A 17,311-nucleotide genomic window follows, 5' to 3' on the forward strand; every position below is an offset into this window, starting at 1 on the left:
TGGTCTGCCCCCACCATTTGTCACTTGCACTTTTATTGCCGAGGGACCGCTGAGGGAGTGGAGAAACTCAATTGGAGTAAATAAAGGCTTGACAAATTAGCCAAAGTCGAGGCATAAAATATAAATGAATATCGATGCGACGGAGGATTTATGGTCTGAGAAGAACAATTTTTATTTAAATTGAGTTTGTTCCAGTTTCATACAGAATCTTACAGATCTTTGGAACACTTAAACATTTGTTGTTTCCTCCAATGTTACTTTACTCTAATTTGTAGTTTCTAAGGCACTTAATATATGTATCTGCAGAGGCCTGAACAGAAGCCACCGCTGTTGCATGGACACTCGGATCAAATGAATGTAGAGTGCACTTTATTGTAAATATAAAAAATGGCATTGACGTCGTTGACGATGTAGCCCGCCCATCTAGCCCATTGTAAATCTAGCTAAAACGAGCACACGCGGTAATTTTTAAATAATTTTTAAAAAGGTATAACAAATTGGTAAAAATGCTTTTTTGTTCATGAAAAGCTTACAAATAATACAGTGACCAATAAAAGTCTAAGCATCACACCCATTTTGAACATTCAGAGGTGAAAATTAATTGTACATATTCAGAATGGGTGTCAGGCTTAGACTTTGTGGGTCACGGTCAATGGTATGTAGTTCTATGGATTATGCATCACATTTAGCCAATTTCTGAAGAGCGCTCTTGGCAGCAGCCAATTTGGCTTGGTCCTTGTTGGAGCCGAAATCAGTGACCCGAATGATCTTCTCCATGCAGGTGAACTGGCAGTACAACATCACAACGTCCTTGTCTACCAGGGGCGGACCGTAGACGGGATTGGCCAGCTTGTGCTCATGGAGCTGACGAATCGTGCTGATGGGTATATTCTGGGAGAATTCCTTCAGCTCGGGCTCAAACGAATGGTAGATCATCTGCCAGGTTGTCTGCAGATCCCGGCAATCCAGGTAGACGGCCGCGATAAGGGCCTCCAGGGCATCGCCTAAAGCCTTGGGGACATCTACGTTTTGCGGCAAGTTGAAAGCACCGATGCGTGGACCGTCTTCCGACTCATTTTCCATGGCCATCTCCACTTCATCGTCCAAGTCCAGAATAACGGGCTGCACATCTCTCTTCTCGCGCAGAAAACGTACATGATTAGTGACTCTGTGTCCCTGGCTCTCTTGGAATTTCACAAACTTGCTGATGGTCTCAAAAAGCAACGCGTTCTCTGCCAGAATGAAGAGGTGCAGCTTGTGGCGCACGCAGATGCATCCCAGTGTCATGTTATTGACCAATGCCGAGCGCAGATCCGTGAGCTCGCCCGGACGCAGCTTGGTATTGTTTTCGAAAATGTATGCAGAGATGAGAAAATCGAGTATGGCATCGCCAATGAACTCCAGCTCCTGGTAGCAGCCGGTCAAGCAATTGGTGGAAAACGACGGATGCGTCAGGGCCTGCAAGAGGTAGCCCCGATCCCGGAATTCGTAGCCCAGATTCTGCTCTAAATAGGAGTGGTTGATCAGGAAGCCATCAATATCGTCAGGGCTCGCGTTGGCTCGCATCTTGGTGCTCTTCAACTGAAGATCGAGCAGCTGCGACAATGGCTTATCAACGTCCGGCTTGCAAATGCCGAAGTATTCCAGCATGCGGAAGCCATGTTGCAATCCATAGTTTCTCACAACGACTCCCAGAAGGGCCTCCAGAGTGTCAGCCACCACCTTGTTCTGAACAGCGACCTCACCAAAGAAGTAGTTCACGCCGGAGGAGAAGTCTCGGCCGGCATAATAGCCTTGCTGATTGCTCTTGCAACCTTGCACAAAGCGACGATAGGTATCCTCGTTGCAACGACCTGCCAGAATCTCCTCGTCACTAAGGGCCAGATTGAAGAGATTATGGGGACCAATCAGTTTGGCAAAGCTCGGCTGCTCCGTCCACACATCCAAGACATCTTCGGGCAGATTAATGCTGGGCGGAAGCCACGTTACTCTGGGGTCGAACAGACTGCAGCTAATACGACTGGGAATATCCGTCTCCCTGAGGCAATACATCAGGTTCTTGTTGGACACCAGCCTCGACTTGACCTGCGTGAGCGTGCCTTCGTTCCAGTCGGGATACCTGCTGGCCAGGTAAAGACTGGCACTCATCTTGAGAAACGAGTCACCCAACAGCTCCGCTCGCTCCATATCATAAACATCGGCAGATCCCGCTGTGGTGATGGCCGCCAGGAACTCACCCTGGTGGGCCGGAGTGATGTGATTATCGGAGACGCTCTTCATCAGAACCGGCAACACATTCAACGACTGTGGTTTGGGAGCTGAGCTGGTCGGCGGGAGCAGGGCAGGCCGGGCGGCAGGGGGCATTGCTGGACTCCTGGTCTCATAGATGTTCCCTTTAGGCATCTTGAACTGCGTCTCCAGCCAGAACTCCCTGTCGTCCTGCTCCATTTTGTCGAGAGACGCCCCTTGGCCGGATATAAAATTGTTGTAATAGTTCAACTCCACGGTATAGGCGGACATGATGTTCCGGGGTAGGTCTACGGGTTTTGAGGTACTGCTGCCACGAATGTTGTAAGTCGCGTATCTGAAGTGTCTTCATCCCAATCTCAACTTCTTTGATGGGTAGGGGCTCAAGAATGGAGCGTGACCCTTCTTAATAATCATTGGGAACGGCATTGCCATGGGAATCCACATTGCGGCGCAACGACCAGTCGATCTCCAAGAGCTTTGGCGTATAGTCAACTCCATTTTGAGGCAGATGTTGCAGCCCCAGGTAGGTATTGAAGCGTTGTCGTAATGCCTCAGCATGCAGCATGAAGTGGAGCCGGTTCAAGATGCTGGGTAGAAACACTGCTTTTATCCAGAGGTCGCCGGGGAAATCGAAATTAAAGCCGAGCTCCGGAATGAGGATGATCTTGACCCTGGCCTTGCTCTGGGCCGACGTCTTGCCCCGCTGCTGGACATAGAAGTTCAGTTGCTCCGTAAGATCGCGCACCTCGATCAGGAACTGGTCCATGCGAACAATTCCTTCGATGTCATCGCCATACTTGGACGTTGTGAACTCGCCATAGCTCGTGTTCTGGTGGTTGCTTTCCATCAGGCTGCTCGGAGTCAGGTCTCTGCGCACCTTGTGCACGAGCATTCGCTTGCTCGCGAAGTTGGCATACCACTTAGTCACAATTTTCCCCTCATAGTCCTCTGGACGCGGCGCTCGCTGTTCCTTGCGCTACTTCGCACTGACGGGCTTCGGGGTGGGCAGACGCTGGAACTGACGGACCAGCGGCCAGTCCACCACATTCTGATGCTTTGCGCCCACGGCTAGAGGCACGATCAGGTAGGAGTTGTCCTTGCTTCGACGATCCAGTACAAAGCAGGGATGCCAGATCTTAAACAGATCGCGGAACAGCATTCCATGGAACTGATGAAGTTGCTCCAGCTGCTCCGCACTTGTAATAACCAGCTCTCGCGGGTGCTCCCTAACCTGCACATGAAATGGGCCCTTAGTTGACCGTATCGATAACTAAAAGCACCCAAGGAGGAGAATGATTAAACAGAATTAGTGGGTATTTGATTGAATAAGACTCACCATCGTCGCTGTATTTCTTCCAGTGGTCAAAGTGAAAGTCGGCTATCGCCGTCACCCGGTCCTTAAGCGTGACGGGTAGGAAACGCTCGTTGAGCTCCCCCGTGGAGTACAGTTTAATGCAGGTCTTAAAGGCTGCCGATATTTTTGCCGCCTTAACGGAAGTCATGGGATCGCTCTGGAATGATTCGAACATGATTACTGACTGTCGACGCTGGGTAGTCCATTTTGGGCTTACATAAATTTTGTCCCGCACGGACGAGCTGAGTGGAAGTTCGATAGAGACGACTTCTTTGCTTGCGGCCTGTGTGCCAAAGAGTTCCCGCTTCTGGTCCCAACTGATTAGTGTGATCCAGGGCTCCACAAAGCCGAATGCATCCGAGGGCAGGCTCTGGCAGTAGCGGTGGAGCAGCATCAGGGCACTGCTAGGCAGCAGCACGGCACCTTTTTCGTTTATAAATGGTGGGATCAATTCGTGGAAGTGATCGGCTATCTCTTGCATCAGGGGTTCGGCCCGATCCAGGACGCGATCCTTTAAATACTCTTCGATGTCGTTATGGGCTTGGCGATATTGATTGATTTGTTGGTTGGTTTTTATGCGGTCAAGCTCTGAGGAAAAAAGCACAAACTGGGCCTCCTTGGATCGAGCCCGCCCCTTCGTCTGCACGTACATGTTAAATGTCTTTAATGGATCCAGGATCAACACGTAATTGCAGGCCTTTACATCGATGCCTTCCTCTAGAACGCTCGAACAGACCATCAGGTTGGCTTCGCCATCCCTAAATTGATGAATGGCCTTTGATGGGGATTGCGACAGGGGAGAATAATATACTTTTAATATAATGTTCTGTGCTGAGGCCCGGGGCATAACGTACCGACTTTTGCCACTTGCGCTCCAGGACGCTCTCACAATCCGCTGAAACTGAGTTGCGGCCCACCATAAACTGCGGCACGAGAACATCGCGCAGCGCCGGAATAACCGCAATGAACTTCTTCAACAATTGGTATATGCATTTGCTCGTATACCGGCGCTCAACGAAGACCAAGCAGCAAATATCCTTGGCATCCTTGCCCGAGAACGTTTTCTGCACGTAATGCAAAAATCTCTGCACCTTGGGAGTCAAAAAGTTCATGATGGTTTCCTCCGTGTGGACTGCGTCATCGGGTTCCGTATCATCGTCGACCAAATCGCGAAGCTTTTTCTTTAGCATGTGATTGATCCGGTTACACAGACAGATGGCCAACTTATATATGTGGGTCAGGGCAAAGGTTTCCGACTGATGCAGCTTGATTTCAAACTCTAGAATCACCGATACTATGGCCATGGCTGCCGCATATACGCCGTAGTGCTCCAGCTGGTACTGGAAGTCGTTGAGCAGAGTCTTTATATATCCTTTCTTCTGCGGATCGCGGGGGGTCGACAGTCCCTTGGAATAGCGCGTAGGCTGTTTGCCAATCTCCAAATCGTCTAGGCGTACGTTGAAGTGCTCAATGCATCTATGTATGGCGTGCCCGATCACAAGGCTCCCCACTTGGTCTGGATAAGTCCTTAAACACTCCCTTGGTTTGGTGGAGTAGCTGCAAAAAATAAACAGAACTGCTATAGCGTGATTTCTTCTATGGAAAGGGCTTAAAAGGTCTTACAGCATCACGTTTTTCAATTCCTCCGTGTCGGACACGGTGATGATATTGCTTCTGTAGGTCGTCTCCAGCTCTCTGAGCTTTTGAGCGACCAGCTTAAATTCGTTGCCTTTATTGAGTACACCTGTCAGTCCCAAAACGCGCGGCAGTGGCGTGTTTCGGTCAGCGAGTAAAAACAGATGCATGAACTCATGGTAGGGATGGTGGCCAGTGCCATGGCGGCACTCGTCTATAATCACGATGCTCACAGAGCTCAGCTCCAAGTACTTCTGGGTGACCATATTCAACATGACTTGGGCTGTGCCCACCAGAACCTATTGTCGTTGCAAGATATAAGAAAATTCAATTAGAAAAAAAAGCCAGGGCCAAATTTGTAAAGCACTTGGAAGCACAAATACTAGTGCATCCGTTCTATATAAACGAATATCAGAAATGCATATTGGTTTGATGAGGCGTCATGAGCTCGACACTAACTTGGCTATCGCTTATTTCGTGGCTCCATTTTATCTTCGACCAGTCGTCGACGCCCTGCTCCCCCACAAAGAACCCCACTTTGAGATTTGAGAACTTCCTCACGGCCATTGCCTGCTGGCGGGCTAGCTCGACTGTATTCCACATAAATATAGCTCGTTTTCCGCCCTCCTCGATTGATCTGTAGGAGTGTAAACAAATCCGAGAATTCAGTTCAACAGCTACATACGTATTTGCTTATGTATGAGTGTGTTTGCAAAATTCCAGTATGAAACGAGGGGGAACGTTGCGAGTTGCTGCGGACACCGCAACTCTACAGTTATACCCGATACTAAGTCAGTATGGCTCTCCTCCGGCAGACGCCGCTAATATTAACCGACATGACAAAGAGTGCGTGCGAGTGAGACAGAAAATCAGTCTGAGCGTGACGTCGGGCGCTGCGTAGCCAGTGCAAATTGATTTGTTCCTTTTGGCTATAAAAATGATTTGATCTGATCCAGATTCAGCAATCTGATAGATATGGTCATTATCTATGATTCTGCGTTCTTAGTTTTCTCGAATCTGCAATATTGTGGATGCAACAGATTTTCGTCCTTTGTGGGGGCGGAAGGGGGTGGGGCGAAATTCTGAGATAACAGGAGTGCGGATACTAAATTTGGTTACTCTAGCGTTAATAGTCTCTGAGATTTGTGGATGCCCAAGATTTTCGTCCTTTGCAGGGGCGGAAGGGGGTGTGGCGAAATTTGGACACGAAACGGTCAAGGTCCGATATCACAGGAGTGTGGATACCAAATTTGGTTGCTCTGGCTCTTATAGGTTCTGAGATCCTTGAACTCATATTTTGCAATTGGCAAAACCGACCATGAAACCTGTGTGTTAGAGAGAGACAGAGCGAGAAAGAATGAAATTGTTTTCTTGCTTCTGGCTATAATAATTATACGATCTGGTTCAGATTTTGCACTCTAGAAGATATAGTCATCCTCTACGATTCTGCGTTTTTCTCGTATCGTCGAAATTGTGGATGCCACAGATTTTCGCACTTTGTGGGGGCGGAAGTGGGCGGGGCAAAGTTTTGAAATATTCTTGTAGGAGTGACATCACAGAAGTCTGGATCCAAAACATCGTTGCTCTCGCTCTTATAGTCTTTGAGCACTAGGCGCTGAAGGGGACGGACAGACGGACGGACGGACAGACAGACAGGGCTCAATCGACTCGGCTATTGATGCTGATCAAGAATATATATACTTTATGGGTTCGGAAACGATTCCTTCTGGACGTTACACACATCCACTTTTACCACAAATCTAATATACCCCAATACTCATTTTGAGTATCGGGTATAAAAAAATGCAAGCGACTTACTTGTCCATGTCTTTGGAGAATCGCTTCAGGGCCAGGATGGCCACGTATGTCTTGCCAGATCCGGTCGGCAAGTAGATTATCCCATTGTTCTTCATAATATGATCCACGAGACGCAGCTGATAGCTGCGAGGCTGCAACAAATGCGAATGCATTTTTACAATTCAGCAAAAAGTATAAACTTATGTATATACACTGGAATTTATATTATTTATACCTTTATTTCGGTTTCCCCAATATGCACGTTGTCTGCCATGATGATCCTATTTGCTCCGGGTGCCAGCTGAAAGTGGTGAAATAAAATAAAATTCAGTGACTGCAGGCACAAGCTCGCCAACTAAGATGATTGCTGACGTGGCTATAATGAAACAGCATGTTTTTCTGGATGTGGCCAGCTACTAGCTGGAAGTACGGGGATTTACATTTTTTCCAGTCACCTTTCTCTGTGTGCGGAAAACACCGCGATGGACGCGCAGGTTGACCGGCAAATGTCTCGCCTCACCTTTGCTTTAATTGAACTTTGTTGCACCGATATATTGTATTGAACAAGTATTTGATCAGATAAGATAATAAATTCCAAGAGCTAAATAAATAAATTGCCAAAAAAAGACAAAAAAGAAAATGAAGTCCTGTCCCTCAGTATTATCCGCGGGCTTATCGCTAAAATATACCGTCCGACCCCCAGAAATATACCAAAATGTACCGTCTCATTTAAAAAATATACCGTAAATATACTGACGAATTCAAGTTCTATTTTACATATTCCTCGTTTATGATATTCCGTGGAATATTACTAGCTATATAGAAAATTAAGCCATGCCCACATAGTTTTATCCGATTAGTGAATCTATTTGCGAATTGACTAGTTTATTTTAAACACTTGCTTTTATTGGATCTTGTCTAAAAGAATGTATTAGTGAAATAGGTCAACCAAAAAACGGTTTTAGCGAAATAAGTCAAAACAAAAAAACGAGGCTAGTCGTTCATATTGCTCAATTTAGAGATTCCGTTGAATAATTCTGGCTAACTAAAACCCTTAGTTCGGCTCACATAATTTTAGGCCGTTGATAAATACATTTTCTACAAAATTGGTTAGTTTTAAGTCCTTGCTTTTGTTGTATTTTGACTTAAACAAGGTTTAAACAAAATAGTTCAACAAAAAAACAGTCGCAATGTTGCTGGTATTTAAAGACATGATGCGTGTATAGCCCTTTGTATACCCTGTTTTCCAAAATGTTCTTAAAACGTAATTGATGAAGAAATTTTCTCAAATTGATATGTGTTAAACATATTCATGCATGATTATTCTTGGTCTCTGTAGAAAGAAATCGTTGAAATAGGTTTAAATATTCCAGAAGGGTATTTCATTGTTGCTATCGATAAACGGGAAAACTGCCAACTGCTGAAAAACTGCACCTCGAATGAAATGCTGCTGGACTGCCAACCTGCTTTAAGTAGAGCGCGAAGTATGAAAGTGAATGAAACAAAACACCAATGTTTAAAAAAAAATGTATTTAAATAATGTATTAAAATAATTTAAATATTTGTATTTAAAATAAACTTTAAATTTAAGCCCAGCTATGGTTAACAAACGAATCAAACGCAGCTGTACAAGTACACTTTCAAGTTCAAGTGCGGCTTGGAAGTGCAGTAATTCTTATCAGCAAACAGCTTTGCATTAGCTTCCGGATTTGAACAGTTAATTCAATCAAAATGCATTTCGTTTGCGATCTCAGTTTAATTTTGATTGCAATGTGCATGGTTCGGAGCATACGACTCACAATGGAAAACTACTTCGTTTTACTGCTGATTCTTTTGGCTGTACCTTGGTCCAAAGCCAAATTGGCTGCTGTCAAGAGCGCTCTTCAGAAATTGGCTAAATGTGATGCATAATCAATAGAACTACATACCATTGACCGTGACCCACAAAGTCTAAGCCTGACACCCATTCTGAATCAGTACAATTAATTTCCATCTCTGAATGTTCAAAATAGGTGTGATGCTTAGACTTTTATTGGTCACTGTATTATTTGTAAGCTTTTCATGAACAAAAAAGCATTTTTACCAATTTGTTATACCTTTTTAAAAATTATTTAAAAATTACCGCGTGTGCTCGTTTTAGCTAGATTTACAATGGGCTAGATGGGCTACATCGTCAACGACGTCAATGCCATTTTTTATATTTACAATAAAGTGCAGAGTGCACTCTACATTCATTTGATCCGAGTGTCCATGCAACAGCGGTGGCTTCTGTTCAGGCCTCTGCAGATACATATATTAAGTGCCTTAGAAACTACAAATTAGAGTAAAGTAACATTGGAGGAAACAACAAATGTTTAAATGTTCCAAAGATCTGTAAGATTCTGTATGAAACTGGAATAAACTCAATTTAAATAAAAATTGTTCTTCTCAGACCATAAATCCTCCGTCGCATCGATATTCATTTATATTTTATGCCTCGACTTTGGCTAATTTGTCAAGCCTTTATTTACTCCAATTGAGTTTCTCCACTCCCACAGCGGTCCCTCGGCAATAAAAGTGCAAGTGACAAATGGTGGGGGCAGACCAGACCAGGCCCATAGAAGCACTTCAAGACCAGAGTCAAAGCTCAATTAGATTTCATTAAATTGTTGCAACAGAGAACGAAATGCGAGCACAAATGAAAATGAAAATGAAAATGAGAATTAATTGCACTAATCACTTGTGCGCGAATAAACAAATGTCTAGAGCAGCGAACTGCAGTGAACTGTAACGAAGTAATTATTGTACCCGAGAGAGGAGAGGGCGAAAAATCGAAAGCTAATCAACTGTCGAATCGCGGCGGGGGAGCGGGCGTCGGAAGAGTTGATAACAAAGACGAATGGGGTTCGGCGTTTGGCGCGCGGCTTCGTATTGAGATTTATCTGGTTTAACAATTTGTGTAAAAATAATGGGCATTCGTGTGTGTTGAGCTGATGGAGGGATTCATTTTAATGCATTTTTAGGGGTACTGTACGCTTGGTCCTCGGTAAATCGTTCAGCTCCATTTGGCTCTTTGGACGGACTAGCATCTGTACGGATCTCAGAGATCTGAAGCTATACCATTGCTCCCAGAAAATGCCCTGGACATTGTCCACCTCGGCCTTGAAGTACTTGCCATTCAAATTGCTATGGGAAGAGGATATTAACTGAATAATTCGTATGTGTTTGTGTAATACTCAGTGGACGGATGAATTACCTTCGCGAACAGAAGTCGTACCACCAGGCTCCGTGGTGATACTCGGCGCAATTCATATGCGTAAATTCATCGTTATCCCTATCGAAGGTTGAGAATTTCATCTTGTCATGGGTGCGTAACGCGTCGCTGGAATTTCCTTGATAATAGCCGAGCAATTTCAATTCGTAGCCTTCCTCCTCGCTGCCAATAACAAAGTCATCGTAGTGAGCATAGCTTGACTCTCCATTGAATCTCCTGAAGCTTATGTAGAGCTCATGAGGCTGGGAGCTGGTCAGGCGGTGCAGTTTTTCGAGGCCAATAAAGAACTCCCCGTTGAGCTTGCCAAACCATTTCCTGTACTGATCCCAGTTGCGATAGAAGTTCACAGAGCCATCCAGTCGACGCTGAATAGCCATCCATCCAGGACCGGCGGCCGTGAGACCCTCACAGGACACCAGATCAAATGAATCCCAGACGACATGCCGTAGGGCATACAAGAGGTGGTGGCTGCCTCCCAGCCTGCCAACAGGTCGTCCTTCTTCTCCCTGAATTTACCATCAAAATATACGACTTTGGCTCTCAGATGATCGATCAATGCCGCACTGGAGGTGTTCTGTTTTCTTAAATCACTCAACACGTGCTGTTTCCTCTTCAATCTGATCTCGTAGACCTTGACCTTCTGCTCGAGTACCTTGATTTGATCCGTCTTTTCCTTCAGTTTAGCTGTATATTCTGTGAGATTCTCAAATCTCTTCAGTAGATCGTCGTCAGTGTGTTCCTTGGTTTGAAGCTTGTTTATTTCATTTTCTCTGTCCTTGATGGTGGCTGCACCATGGTTTTGTGCTGATCAATGTGGACTTCTGCCAACTTCTCGTGCACGGCTGTGACATTGGCAATGGGCATGCTACTTGACGGTACTACTTCAGTTTTGTTCTTCAAGTCTATAATGGCAGCCTTGGTTGGCTTAAGCTTGGGGGTGGCCTCAAAGGACCAAGGTACAGCCAAAAGAATCAGCAGTAAAACGAAATAGTTTTCCATTGTGAGTCGTATTCTCCGAACCATGCACATTGCAATCAAAATTAAACTGAGATCGCAAACGAAATGCATTTTGAATGAATTAACTGTTTAAATCCGGAAGCTAATGCAAAGTTGTTTGCTGATAAGAATTACTGCACTTCCAAGCCGCACTTGAACTTGAATGTGTACTTGTACAGCTGCGTTTGATTCGTTTGTTAACCATAGCTGGGCTTAAATTTAAAGTTTATTTTAAATACAAATATTTAAATTATTTTAATACATTATTTAGATACATTTTTTTTTTAAACATTGGTGTTTTTTTCATTCACTTTCATACTTTGCGCTCTACTTAAAGCAGGTTGGCAGTCCAGCAGCATTTCATTCGAGGTGCAGTTTTTCAGCAGTTGGCAGTTTTCCCGTTTATCGATAGCAACAATGGAATACCCTTCTGGAATATTTAAACCTATTTCAACTATGAAAAATTAGAAGAGTTTTTCTAATCAATTACCGGCTGTAATTTAAATTATTTATTTGGCGGGGCGAAAAACTTGATACGCTCGATCTAATTCAAGGTTGGCGAACAACTATATTTTCTTCACAATTCAAATCTCTTACTCTAGCTAACCTACGGTGGCAAAGCGGGGCGAATTCGCCAAGAGCGAGAGAGCGAGCTTTTATTGCGCTCCCGCTTTGCCCTATCCTAACTTACACTAGACTTCATGAAATACTGTCCTAATAACAATTATTATTATCCAAATGGCGCTACACCGGCCCCGTTGAAGGCCTGGAAGGCTTCAAACTATTGGCAGAAGCGCCAATTTGTGGATTGGCCTCCTGAACGTGGCTCCGATCAATAACTAATAATTGTGGCCATGGATGGAAGGACACGCAACACCGGCCCCGTTGAACGCCTGCATCGGCTTCAACACATTGGGAGCGGCGCTAATTTGTGTATGGGCCGCCGAAAAACCGCTCCGGTGCTAGTCCTTATTTCGACGACCCTGACCATGCCGTCCTCTCCTGCGTGCGTGGCGATGACCCTCCCCACGAGCCACTCCTGAGGCGGCAGATTGTCCTCGGCCACGATGACGAGGTCTCCTTCCTCGAGGTTCGGTTGCTGCTGGTGCCATTTGCCCCGAATTTGCAGCCCCAGGACATATTCGCGGGACCATCGCTGCCAAAACGCTTGCCTGACTGACGAGACAAGTCGCCATCGCCGCAAGCAACTGAGACTCTCCTGGTCCGGAGTCCGCAGTGCTGGGGGGGCGATGAGCGACCCGCCTGTCAGCAGGTGCCCGGGTGTTAGGGCCTCGCCGTCGCTTGGATCTTGGCTGATGGCTCCCAGCGGCCTCGAGTTCATTATGGCCTCGATGCCGACGAGGACTGTGGCGAGCTCTTCGGCGGTTAGGAGCGCGCTGCCTACCGCCCGTAGGAGTAGGCTCTTGGCAGTTTTTACACCTGCCTCCCATAGCCCTCCCATGTGAGGAGCTCGCGGCGGTATGAACGCAAATTCGCATCCGTTCTTTGACGCGAAGTCGCGAATTGCGTCTCCTTGCTCCTTGAGCCTGATCCGCAGAGCGCTGAGATGGCGGCTCGCTCCGACGAAGTTCGTCCCGTTGTCGCAATGAACGACTTGGGGATATCCTCGGCGCCCGACGAACCTTTGAAAAGCCAACAAAAAACAATCAGTGGTTAGATCGGAAACTATTTCTAGGTGAACCGCCTTGGACGCAAAACAAACAAAAAGCGCAATGTATGACTTGTATGGGGGCCTTCCGCGAATTTTCAATGTCGTGTGCACTGGTCCACAAAAATCAACGCCGCAAATTGAAAATGGGCGGAGAGCACGGAGTCGATCTGCGGGTAAATTCCCCATGAGTTGCGTCAGCAATCGAGGCTTGCATTTAAAACAGCGCATACACGATCGAACTGTCTGACGGCAGACCTCCTGAGCGTTCACTATTCACACGCTCTGTCGAAGGATGCTCACAAGTGCTCGTGGGCCGACATGAAAATTCGAATGGTGCAGATGACGAATATAGCTTCGCACGAATTGCGAGCGCTTAGTCAAAAGCAGAGGAAACTTGGCATCGTATGATATAGGAGCTTTGGCTAGTCGCCCCCCCACTCGCAACAACGAAAAGTTGCACCAAGTCCCTGTGTCTTCATGGATGAATGGGTTCAACCGCTGAAGACAAGGACCAATTGTAGATCCTTTCCTAACCTTTTCAATTTCTCCTTGATACTCGTGATGCTGGATGATTTCGACAATTTTATAAAAAGCTTCATTGTATTCGGTCGGTGAGATAGTTTTTTCGAAATTTAGGCTTGGGTCTTTACATTTTCTTATAAAGCGGAACACATACACGAACACTCTAAGCAGTTTGAGGTGTGACGAGAATCCCTCGATGACATCTAACAGCTCCGAACTTCGCACAGCCGCGGTCAACCCGACCGCAGTCTTCCTCTTTTCCAGCTGAAGATCATCGGAGTGTTCGAAATGAGCGTTCTTGGGCCAGTTTTCTTCTTCCTCTTTCAGAAATGATGGTCCTTCGAACCAAATTGACTGAACGATTTCGTCGACGTCACAACCTCTTGAGACAATATCTGCTGGGTTCTGTTTCGTGGGTACATGCCGCCACTTAGCATCATCTGACCACTCTTGAATCTCAGCCACTCTATTTGAATCGAAAGTCGACAACGAAGATGGATGAGACCGGATCCAATGGAGAGTTACCTCTGAATCCGACCAATAAACGACTCGTTCAATGGGCACGTTTAATAGGGGCTTGATTCTGTGACAGAGATCTGCGAGAAGGTGAGCGGCACATAACTCAAGCCTTGGGAGCGTTTTGGTCTTGAGCGGCGCTACTTTGGATTTCGAAGTCAACAATGATATTTTTAAACCTTCTGCAGTTCTGCTACGTATATAGACGCACGCTCCATACGCTCTCATGGAGGCGTCAGCAAAGGCATGTATTTGAACCGGTGACATCGGATCGGAATACACAAACCAAAATATGGATATGTCTTCCAATTGAGATAGTGTATTTTTCAACTTACTCCACGCTGTTTCCAAATGCAGCGGGATCGACTCATCCCAATCTAGTTTGTTAAGCCAAAGCTCCTGCAATAGGATCTTGCCTTTTATAACGATAGGACTTAATAAACCAAGGGGGTCAAACAACTTTGATGTCACCGATAGTATGTTCCGTTTTGTCGCTCGGAGACCCATAACTGAATTGTCAATTTTGAACTTAAAGGCATCGTCAGTAGGTAACCATGAGATTCCTAACGCCTTTGTCGACTCTGAATCCGAGATTGTTATGGGTTTGGCTGTGCTCTCAGATGCGGTGATCTCGGGTGAGTTTGAAAACCACTTAGTCAACTCAAACCCTGCGGTCTGAAGAACCTGAGACACTTCGGACTTAATTGCCCTTAGCTCCTCTACGCATGCAGCACCAGTCAACAAATCATCGACGTAAAAGTCGGACCCAATAACGTTAGCAGCTCTAGGGAATGAGAGCTTCGCAGACTTACTCATCCTTTTCAAACACCGGATAGCTAAGAATGGGGCTGGTCCAGTCCCATAGGTTACAGTGTTGAGCTTGTATAATCTCAAGGATTCAGAAGGGTCAGGGCAAACCTGTGCAGACGGAAACGGAGCAGTGTCGAGTATAATTCCTCTTGAATGGTAGGTCCCACCATCAGAATGTCATTTAAGGCCACCTGTGAGGACGTCTTGGACGAAGCATCGAACACGACTCGGAGCTTGGTAGACGTACTTTGTGGCCTCAGAACACACTGATGAGGGATTACGTAGTGTGGAGTAGAAGGAATCGTATTGTCAGTAGGAGACATATGACCTAAGGAGAGGTACTCTTCCATGAATTCCAAGTACATTTTCTTCAACTCAGGGTCACGATGCAATCGTCTTTCAAGCGACAAAAACCGCCGTTTCGCAACCTCAAAGGAGTTGCCTAAACAATTTGGATCTGATTTAAACGGGAGCCTTACTTCGAACCGACCTGATGATAGTACCTGAGTCGTCTTACGATAGTGTTCTTCACATAGCTTGTGCTCAGGTGTGGCAATTTTCTTGGTAGATGGCATTTCTTCCAGTGACCAATACTTTTTCAAGGTCCTATCGATGGATACTAGCAACTCTTCACTGCAACTCAAACTGTTTGTAATTTGAGGAGCAGAACTCCTGGAAACATATTTTCCCGACACAACCCAACCAAGAAGGGTTTTCTGAAGAGTTGGAAAGTCAGGACCTTGTTTAATTTGACCAACAGCTAATAATTCAAAGAACGATTCTGCTCCAATTAACATATCTATTCTTTGTGGCTTGTAGAAATAAGGGTCTGCCAGTGGTAGGTTCTCTGGGATTCGCCAGTCAGTCACATTCACTGACTGGTCAGGGTGATAACCTGAAATTGATTTCAGGATCCAAAAATCAAAGGAGAACTCACTACCATTTATTCGCGACTTCACCACTGTGTGTATTTTATCCTTTACTTGAGAATTAGATTCACCAATTCCAAGCAAGTTAATACAGGACTCCTCTCTACGGATCTGTAAGCGATTAGCGAGGTCCTCGGTAATAAAATTTGTTTGTGATCCACAGTCGAGCAGAGCTCTGGCCAGAATGTGTTCACCGCTCTTAGTTCGGACGCTTACGATCGACGTAGCCAGAGTTACCCTGTCCAACGCTGTCTCATGCAAAACATGTGACGCGGAAGGTTGATTCTGATTTGATGGAGGAGAAGGACTCTCTTGGGGTGGTGGCAACGCGAGACTATTAGCCGACACTGTGTATCGATGCAATAATGTATGATGTGAGCGGCTGCACACTCGACATTTATTGGCTTTGCATTTTACAACAGCGTGGCCTTTTCGCAGACAATTAATGCATAGGGATGCCGACTTAGCAAACTCAAACCTTTGCATCACCGAGAGACGCGAAAATGAATTGAAAATGAAAATGAATCTCCTGAATTGCAGTAGCTACAAGTTTGCTGAGTTCTACTGTTGGTGGAAGTGGAAGAACAAGCAAATGAACTGCGATTATGTTGCTTGCTTGGCATGACTTTGTCTTGCCTTGGCTTGGGCGATTCTTCAGCAGACAGATGCTGGTATCGACGATTCAAGACTTTCTCAAAGTCGGACCAAAGCGGCAACTTCTCATAAGTAAGCTGTTCATCCCACTTTTGTTTCGTCACTGGGTCGACTCTGTTTAAAACGAGATGAATGAGCATTGCATTCGAAATTTTTGTATCATCTCCGATCGACAGTAACGATCCGTAAATCGACGAAACAGTATCGATTAGAGTTCTTAGAGATGATGCAGATTGATGCGACATTCTCGGCAGATTGAACAATGTGGAAATATTATTCGTGAAAATCAAATAATCGTTGTCATATACTCGTTTTAGGCCAGCCATGGCCTTTTCATAATTTGCCTCGGTGACTTGGAACGCCTTTATTGTTCCTAATGCTTCATCAGAGAGGCACGAAATCAAATGATTAAATTTTTCGATCACCGGTATGCTGTTGTCGCTATGGACTAGTCTCTCAAAAAGGCTAATGAAATTTTTGAATTCCGAGTGTTTACCACTAAATTTGGGTAATGCCAATTTCGGAAGTCTAGCATGAGTTGGGGCTGAAAAAGACACTGGCTTCGTCTCGCTTGCTGCATCAAAGGCGGCGATAAGCGACATTATCTTTCCTTTGGTGACAATTATCAGCTCTTCCAACTCGGCCGCATATGCATCATCACCTGTTATGTCCTCGATTTGCTCCTGCAAATGGTTAGCCTTTTCAATTGAAGCATTCAAACAATCTAATCTACATTGTAATTCCGGTAATTGCAAAGGAATCGACCCTTGATCTAATTGATCCTCTAAGCGGCGAATGCTTTTTACTCGACTTTTGAGCTTAATCTTGAAGTCTTCAAGAGTGGATTTACTTTTTTCTGCCATAATGTTTGTGTATGAAGATTTTACACAACAAACCACTATTATTTCGATTTATTTATTTAT

At 45.4% G+C, this 17,311-nt stretch overlaps 2 pseudogenes; both read right to left on the bottom strand.

The window, feature by feature from the left end:
• Window positions 1-139: 139 nt before the first annotated feature.
• On the bottom strand, window positions 140-7,355 carry LOC117190105 (annotated as a pseudogene).
• A 2,668-nt stretch (window positions 7,356-10,023) lies between these two features.
• Window positions 10,024-11,305, bottom strand: LOC117190106 (annotated as a pseudogene).
• Between the last annotated feature and the right edge of the window lie 6,006 nt (window positions 11,306-17,311).

Source organism: Drosophila miranda, assembly GCF_003369915.1.
Source record: "Drosophila miranda strain MSH22 chromosome Y unlocalized genomic scaffold, D.miranda_PacBio2.1 Contig_Y1_pilon, whole genome shotgun sequence".
NCBI classification, from domain to species: Eukaryota; Metazoa; Arthropoda; class Insecta; order Diptera; family Drosophilidae; genus Drosophila; species Drosophila miranda.